This window comes from Pygoscelis adeliae, unplaced genomic scaffold (assembly GCF_000699105.1).
Source record: "Pygoscelis adeliae isolate BGI_AS28 unplaced genomic scaffold, ASM69910v1 Scaffold45, whole genome shotgun sequence".
NCBI classification, from domain to species: domain Eukaryota; kingdom Metazoa; phylum Chordata; class Aves; order Sphenisciformes; family Spheniscidae; genus Pygoscelis; species Pygoscelis adeliae.
In genome coordinates this window covers 7,222,744-7,231,766 of record NW_008825114.1, presented here as the reverse complement: position 1 = coordinate 7,231,766, position 9,023 = coordinate 7,222,744, and the positions used below count along the sequence as shown (strand labels likewise).

At 39.5% G+C, this 9,023-nt stretch overlaps 1 protein-coding gene across 1 annotated transcript in view; it reads left to right on the top strand.

Moving 5' to 3' along the window:
* The window catches only part of PCSK5 (proprotein convertase subtilisin/kexin type 5), a 269,604-nt gene that overhangs the window by 173,481 nt on the left and 87,100 nt on the right, over positions 1-9,023 (top strand). The window lies entirely within an intron of this gene.

Sequence of the window (9,023 nt, the reverse complement as noted above, 5' to 3'; positions counted from 1 at the left end):
TTCTGGACCAGCTCCAACAGGTCCGTGTCTTTCTTATGCTGAGGGCTCCAGAGCTGGATGCAGGACTCCAGGTGGGGTCTCACCAGAGCAGAGTAGAGGGGCAGAATCACCTCCCTCGACCTGCTGGCCACGCTTCTTTTGATGCAGCCCAGGATACAATTGGCCTTCTGGGCTGTGAACGCACATTGCTGGCTCATGTCCAGCTTTTTATCCACCAGTACCCCTAAGTCCTTCTCGGCAGGGCTGCTCTCAATCCCTTCATCCCCCAGCCTGTATTGATACTGGGGGTTGCCCCAACTCAGATGCAGGACCCTGTACTTGGCCTTGTTAAACCTCATGAGGTTCACACAGGCCCGCTTCTCAAGCTTGTCCAGGTCCCTCTGGATGGCATCCCGTCCCTCTGGCGTGTCAGCTGCACCACTCAGCTTGGTGTCATCTGCAAACTTGCTGAGGGTGCACTCGATCCCACTGTCTATGGCATTGATGAAGATATTAAACAGTACCTGTCCCAATACGGACCCCTGCGGGACGCCACTCGTCACCAACCTCCATCTGGACATTGAGCCATTGACCACTACCCTCTGGATGCAACCATCTAGAGGTCTAGATAGTCAGTAAGATCTAGATAGGTAGAAAGATCTAGATAGATCTTTCGATAGTCTTTTATGGGTCACCAATTATTAGATGGCTGGAAAATGTGAAGAAAATAGTAACAGGCTCAGTGTTACAGAAGGAAGCTGAATGGAAGTGTGTTTCTACATACTATTGGCACTTATTTTTATTTTTCTCCTTTCTTATCCTCTGTTAACTAGTAATAAAAATCAGACAGAATAGTAGTTCTCTACTACTATTTTCTTTAAGCTTTGTGAATATGGTTATGACTCCTGATCTTACCAATTTCCATATCTTTTTTTTCCCCTTTGCATATTGAAGTAGTATGCTCAACCCATGAAAGGCTCCTAGTAGGATAATGCTGAGAAGTTGCACGAGTACTTTGAAATTAACGGGTCCATTTGAAACAGCCTATTAAAATTTTTAAAGTCAGCCATACCCTTCATCCCACAGGTCTGTGATGGATACTTGCTTTTGAATGTCCAGCCACTCTAATATCAATCACTAAGAAAGATCAGTCCTTTTTCTCATCCTGTCACCTCTGTGTTATGTTCTTAGAGAAACTGTGACACTGCATCAAATTGTTTCTTTTTCTCTAGATTGCACTCAAACAGATATCTCTATCCAATGCAGCAGTATTTCCGACATTAATGCAATTTCAATCCCTGGAGATGAGGTGCATCATTAGTATTTATGCTCAGCAAATTGAAAGATTTCCCAGTGATATTTCTATTTCTCTGGTCTACTAGCAGAAATTTTCTTGGAAGAAACACTGGCAGTCCTTCCCAGATAAAGCTTGCTAAATCAGTGATCAAGAGGACTGCCTCCTACCAGAGATGGCTAAAGCACTAAGAAACCCCAGAAACCTTCTCAAACTCTACCCCATTTCCAAATGTGCGAATAAGTTACAGTTACAGTAAGAAATGCTTCTATACATCTCCAACTGGCTAGAAAATCTTCTTCCTGATGGGACCACAGTATGATAGGGAAATTTTTTTCCATGGTGACGAGCAGATTTAGATGACTGCCATTCTGCTGGACACAGAGCATGGCTCCCACACAAAAGTTGATGTTAGCTGATGTTATATATCTCGGAAACCAGCCAGATTTTCTGATATAGTGACTATCTAGCCCTGGAGATGTGTGTCTTCCTGTCCCTCAGTGGTAGAAGGACTTATGTTTCCTCTTGAAAGGAGGGACCTGTTTTGGAGACACATGGAGCTCAAACGGACTTGGTTCTGATTGAAGTATGAGCCCACATTTTCATTAGAGATGAGGTTAATTTAAAAGAAAAGGTGTACTGAGAATATTCTTCAAGCTGTAGACATTAGTTCATCAAATGGAGAGAAAGTTGTCCTGGAATTTTGGGTCCCTCTAGAATATCTCCTTTGTTTCATTATGAGTGTTGTCAGTGCCTTGCTGATAAAGCACATGGACACACACATCCATGTATCTCCCTGCTACACTGAACAAAGAATTTGTTCTCTGTGAACCAGTGCAGAGGCGGACTTCTACCCTCTAAGTTATGAAACAGGCTTTTGGTTTGCTGTTTGAAGAAATCCTTCTTTAGTTTTCTATTCCATGTTCATGCAGCAGTTCTTCCATGCTTCAAAATGAAAAAAAATTAGAAGTCCTCCAACTAGGTATCCAAACGAAACAATCTCGTGTAAACCCAGTGGTCTTAACATAACTTTTGGCTCTAGGCTTTCATGTCTTGCAGCTGACTCACAGCAAGTGGGAGATAAAGACATTCCAGTATTCACAGTTCACTTCTGATGATGACTGGTATGTGGAATAGGTACAAAGTTTAATTCAATCAGTCTCTTTGTAACCCCTGCACCTTAGAAAGTCATTATTTTCCGTACCTGTGGTAGAGAGAGAGAAAGAAAATGTATGTATTAAAATAAGGTGATATTCAGCTGTTTCTTTTCCTATACTATCAGAAGGCTAACCAGAAAATAAAGAAACCTGAAAGGCCTTTTAATGTTTTGCCACTTTCCAAAAAACAAATTATTCATGACAGAGTGAATACTCATACAGTCACACCAGAAATTCCCTTCCCATGCAAGCTTCAGAGATATACTGACTTGTCAGTCACATTTGGCTGAAACAACTCTGGGCTACTAATATTAAGGAATAAATGTATTTTGCAAACTCTAGGTCTGAAATTCCTAGCGTCTTCACAAGCTCTTTCTTAGGGTAAAGTGATGAATATGGGCACAGTACTTTTCAAAATGGTATTTCAAGGCTTGTTTTATTTGGTCTTGCTGGAAGAAGTCTTACAGCTTAGTGGTCTTGCATTTAGTAGTACACTGAGTGTTGTTGAGTCTATATGTTTTAGCATCATATTATAAAACAAAACTCGGAGTAGGAGTATTGTTATTCACTAATAATAAGAATCTAGTTATAAGGCATTTGATTTTTAAAGTATTATTGATGAGGGCCTCAGAATAAATGCATTCAAGTACAAGTAGCATGCAGGGATGCATTGGCAGCAAGCAGTCTGGTTTTTTTTTCTGTAGGCAAAGGTCCCAGAGGCTGTTGTACATTGCTACTACCTGACTGAGACGCTTTTCTCAGACATATAAGACCTTTTAATGCACACGTACATGATTAATAGCAGCAATACCAGCTGTTTTTACTGAACCCAGGGAAAACCTCATTGCTTTACCATTACTCATCTGGGTTTAATTTGAAACAGTTTGCTGGTAAAATGTCTTAAAGTGCAAAAGGTATATTTTACACATGTGCACTTCTTCTCCACCAATTCTGGAAGAAGAGTCATTGTGTAGTTTCTGGTGCGTTGACGAGTAGGTCCCTCAAGGCAGTATCTGGCCTTTTTTCTGCATATTTTATCCTTAATGTTGGCATCCCCTAAAATGACTTCAGTAAGAAAACATGTAAGTCAGAGGCGATGTGGATTCCTTTGCAGGCATTTGGTGGATTACACTGTCACTGGCTTGAGCCTCATGTGCATTCTTCAAAAACTGCATTACAGGGAACATCTGCTTTGTTGTTTGGAAAGTACTAAACATGATTACATTGGATGTACTGCAGCAGAGGAAAATACAGGCTTGGAAAGTGCTGGCTGGTGTGAAGATGAGGCTACAGTTAAGTCCAAAGGGGAACAGTATCCCCTTTTTAAAAACAATTGGCCATTGGATTTGGCAGCATGGGTTTCTGAGTGGTTTTGAGACGTACCAAGGTCAGTTCTAACAGACACTCGGTACAGGGAGGGCTATGGAGAGAAGCTAAATACAAAGAAGATAGAAGGAGTAAACTTAGGGCTCATTTGTTTCCCACTGAAGTCATGGCTTGTTTAATTCTTGCCCTTTAAATTTAAAGCAGCTGCTGCCATTCGAACTGCGTAACTGAAATTTTTTAGCCACGTGGTGGCAAGTTTCCAGGCCACTAGCTTCCTATGCTTATATGGCACGGCCATTAATAATACCTCTGTTCACTAACAAAGGGAAGTATTTTCATGACCATCTTTTTCCTATCATGAAACCTTAGATAATCAGTAAATTTTAATAATACCCTCCTCTGTGGGAAACTCTTAGATCAAAACCAAGGTATTCTCATCTAATCTTACTTGTTAGTTTGCTTCATAAAAAGTCTTGGTGATCAGAAGTAGAAGAAGCCTTTTCTTTATAGGAGCACATTTTGATTGCTGGACCAGTCCATCTTACATCTTTATTGCAGCTTACACATTATACTCTAATAACAAAAACAACATTTTGTGTATCCAAATATGATGAAAAGGATAGGGCCAACCTTCACACTGAGTCTCACTGTTACAGTAACTGAAAAGGACTCTGTGGTGGTATTATTAAATCCAGGATGAGCAAACAATAATCCTCTGCTTGTACTATCTACAGGATGAAGCAGTTCTCAGAAAACAATTTCTCCCAACTTTGCTATGTTTTATTTCATTCAGGTTGTCTATATCTTTTCTAATTTTTTTTTGGGGGGGGGAATAGACATCCCACTATCCTTCTACCACCCATTCTTTGAACTGCAATTGCAATGTCAATACCCCTGGAAATAATTTTTTTTGTTATACCCTGGCAGTATTAGCAGTAAATAAGGTGGGGAGTTCTGGGGATACTACAGATAAAACATCAATTTAAAAAAAAAGTAAACTTTTTTTTTTTTGTCAAAGAGGGGAAAAAACTTCTGTTGATTTGCCGAGCTCTGCAGAAAAGACTAGCGGGGGTTTATGCGCAAAAAAGTAAATGAATGCATGTAAGTGGCACTGTCCTCCATGTAACTCTAAAATTGATCCTGGAACTTGCTCAAAGAAAAATGTGGAAGAAAAATGAAGTGCAATATATCTGAGATTTAGAGTGACACATGCCTTTCTTTGATGACTGAGACTAATAAAGAATTAATCAGGGATCTGCAGAGTAGGAATGTATTGGCTTTTAGAATTCAATACCTCAAGTTCAGTTTTAGTGGAAAATTAGAACCCATCATTAAAGGCTTGACTTAATTTTCCATAGTCAAAGTGGGGAGTGAAGACAAGTGGCTAAGGACATATTTAGGATCCAGCTAAATGTCTCAGCTTCTGAGGTTTGTATTGAACCAAATAGAAAAGAGAGGAGCTGTTTAAGACAGGCTGAGGAAGAAAGCCTAGGATTTCTACTTCCTGCAGATAGATTTCCCCAGCTACTATAGTGAGAATGAATTAATCTTTTCCTAGCCTTATGAAAACTAGCTCCACCCCAATCTTACTCTAACACTTACTACATTGAGTTTTGCTTGGAATAAACTGGATTGTGTGATGGACAGTCAGTGTCCCCTACTGCCCTTACCCTAATCAGATGTCCCTTTCAAACCTAGGATAGGGTAGGAAAAGTCTGTATATATGGCACCAGGTTCATTCATGCTCTTGCATTAGGATTTCTGCCTGTTTAGAGTCAGGTTTCTGAAAGTTTACTGCAAATTCAATAAGAGAGCACATGTGGCTTTTAAGAAGACAACTATAAGTATCAGCGACACTGCTGGCTGACCAGTGTGGGGTGTGGAGCTTAGCAGCCTGGCAAGTCTATAGGTCATGATGGAGCGTTTCATGTGGATATATGTAGTCCCTGGGGACAAGCTCTCCATATTTAAAGATGGTGGTTGCTGTACTATCCACTACTTCAGGCTGACAGACACTGTACCCTATTGTTCATGCTACTCTTCTCTAAACTTTATCATGACAGCTCAGAGATCTCCATTGTTTCATAAAATTGTGATAGCCAGATGTAAAATGGAAATTAAAAAAAAATATGTCTATGCGTACATTTTAAATACATCTTCTTTAGATCCACATCCAAGAGTTTTAAGTGATCTTCCCTGTCACATGTAGGTGAGAAAGCTTCTGAAGTGCCTGTGTGCTCTCTGACCATTTCTTTTTTCCCTGAATACTTCAGTGCAGGTGGGCAGTAGGGTCTGGCTGAAGCTTTGGTTAAGTCAGTTTGGGCTGTCTGCAGTTCCTCAGGGGCTACATCTCACAGGGAGCTGGTGGTTGAACCCTGTGGAGAAGAGCTACTCTAAGGAGAATAGTTGACCAAAGCATTTTCAGGTGCTCAGCTCGGGAAGGCACTCTGTACTCTTTTCAAACTGTAAGCTCACTTGAAGTCTTGTGGCCAATTAGACTAGTGGGCAAGGACCGTTTGCCTATCAGGCCGCCAATTTAGTAGGCTGGAGCACATCATAAACAAAGACTACTGCTACAGAGGAGAAAATAGCCTTCTCTTGCCCCCTACTCCACTGCAGCCCCAGCCGTCAGCCAGTGCAGGGCTTCCTAGCTCTTGATGTGGTCAGTTCAATATACAAGCATGGCTGCCAGTCAGGTAGAGCTGCACCTTCTGAGATGAAAAAAAGATCTTGATAATAAAAAAGCTCCTTTTATGCGTTTACCTTTTATTGTTTGTGATGGGTGATGGTGGTGTTATCAAAAGGATCCCCTACCCCCGCTGCCTTTTCTCACATGAAATTAAAAAGTAAAACAAATTAAAACAAATTCTTCTGAGCATTTAGGAACTCAGATATTCTTTGCTAAAAAGCTGACATGCTTGCTTGGTTGGTTTTTTTAATGCTAGTAGATTTAACTGTGAGCGACTAGCCTTATGTTCTCACTTGTGGAATTCCAAGAAAGTGGCTAATTGTCTTCCTCTGGGTCTAAAATTGGATTACAGATGAGTATTTCTGCTTGAAGTTATATTCTTAAACAGAAAGGTGATGCAATTTCTAGGCTGAAGTGGTGGCAGTGGAAGAGGACAAGAAGTTTTGAAGACATCTTAAGTATTTTCTTGAATACTTTTAAGATATATGGCATGTAAAGGACACATGATATTGTGGCTTAGCACAAGGGCTTACTGGAACTAGTTTGCATTCAAGCAGAGTTTGCGTTTACATAGATTCTTCCTTAGATTCCATATTAGTGCCTCTGCTAATAGCACTAGTGTTTATATGAGATTTTTTAAAAAGACTGGTTGGAAAGTGGTTTTGCAAGGTTAATTACGGTCTTCATACAGCAAGCTGCTTAAAAACCGGAGCACTTAGTCCTGAACACTTCTTGAATATGTCTGTAATAATGTATACTTTCATTCCACTTTGGACTGGGAAACACAACAAATTACACTGTGGAAGGGTTTGGAGCCTACAAGGTCAGTTTTCACGAGTAGCCAAGTTCTGTTCCTGGGAGACAGAGCACTAGTCTGGCCTAGTGCTGGGACCAGACAGAGCACTAGTCTGGCCAGACCCTTGAATTTTTTTTAAAGAAATAATTATTTTACTCTGCACTCTGTAACATATATGTTCTTATATAGACCTACATATGACATGTGATGTCATAAAATTTCTCAGAGAGAGAAGAGTCATTATTTTTAAATGTAATGCTATTCATTATAAGCAACAGCCCACAATTAGTTTCTCTGGATATAGTCAGTCCTGTAGTCACATCCACCCAAACTTGAATGTCTTGTTACTAAGAGACGTCACCTGAGTAATTCAGTAACAGATCTGGCATTCTGTTGTGGTCATGTTAACAAATAAGTTATAAAGATTCTTACGCTGTTAGTCATTCTGGTACTTAAAAGCATGTTACATGCATGAATACAGGTGTTGCAGGTGTATATGACTGTGGTCATAAAAATTATCAGATTATTCCAATAATCTTGTTTAACTATTTTAATCTATAATAACCTGTAATAGTCAACTAACAATTCATCAGACCATATACTGATAAATTACTAGTCCATGATAAGCTGTGTGTAAGTGTGTCCTTGATATGAATTTTGACTTGGTATCAATCTCACAAATAACAAAATCAATTGACTATCTGGACTGGCTCTGTGCTCCTTAAAAGTTCCTATTCCATATGTATTGCTTTCTAATAAGGAAGAGTACACCTGAACATTTGATCATTTCATTCATTCGTTTAACACCACTGAAATGGAAATCCATGTACTGCCTCACAGGTTCATTGATTTGAGAGTTTGAGTACATAGGCAGAACAACACAAAAATACTTGGACCATTGAGTATGTACAACATACACATACAGACAGCCTCAGAGTCAGTATCTTTCTACTTTTTTTTTTAACTGTTCTTTTGATCTGTCTGTAGCTGTTTGACTCATTTGTAGAATCTTTTGTAGAAACACAGTTCATACATTAAAAGATTCCAATTTAAACCTTACTTTATAAAATTCAAATCTTTCCCAAAGAAGTATTCTTTTGAAAAACTAGTCAATTTTCTATGAAAGAATATTAACTGATTTTTCTCATTTCAATGGATGGAGATAAGAAAGCTTACAGTTTCAGCCATAGCATATTTGAGGTAAAGGTGTTTTTATATACCTATGATAAAGTCATAAGGGATTTTTGTCTCTTCCTCCCAAAATTACTTAAAAGAATGATGCAATATTAAAACAGAAATCTGTCAGCAATTTAAAATTCCAAAACATGGGAAATAAACACTGTAAACAAAAAATATTATGGGAAATATTGGACTAATTACAGTGAACATAAACAGCAACTTGTGTTTCTATGTATGTAAATGGAAGCCCAGTGAATACAGACTTTACAATATAATTGCACAGTACTTAGAACCATAGACTCATAGAATCATTTAGGTTGGAAAAGACCTTTAAGATCATCAAGTCCAACCGTAAACCTAACACTGCCAAGTCCACCACTAAACCATGTCCCTAAGCGCCACATCTACATGTCTTTTAAATACCTCCAGGGATGGTGACTCAACCACTTCCCTGCGCAGCCTGTTCCAAGGCTCGACAACCCTTTTGGTAAAGAAATTTTTCCTAATATCCAGTCTAAACCTCCCCTGGCACAACTTGAGTGCGTTGCCTCTCGTCCTATCACTTGTTACTTGGGAGAAGAGACCGACACCCACCTCGCTACA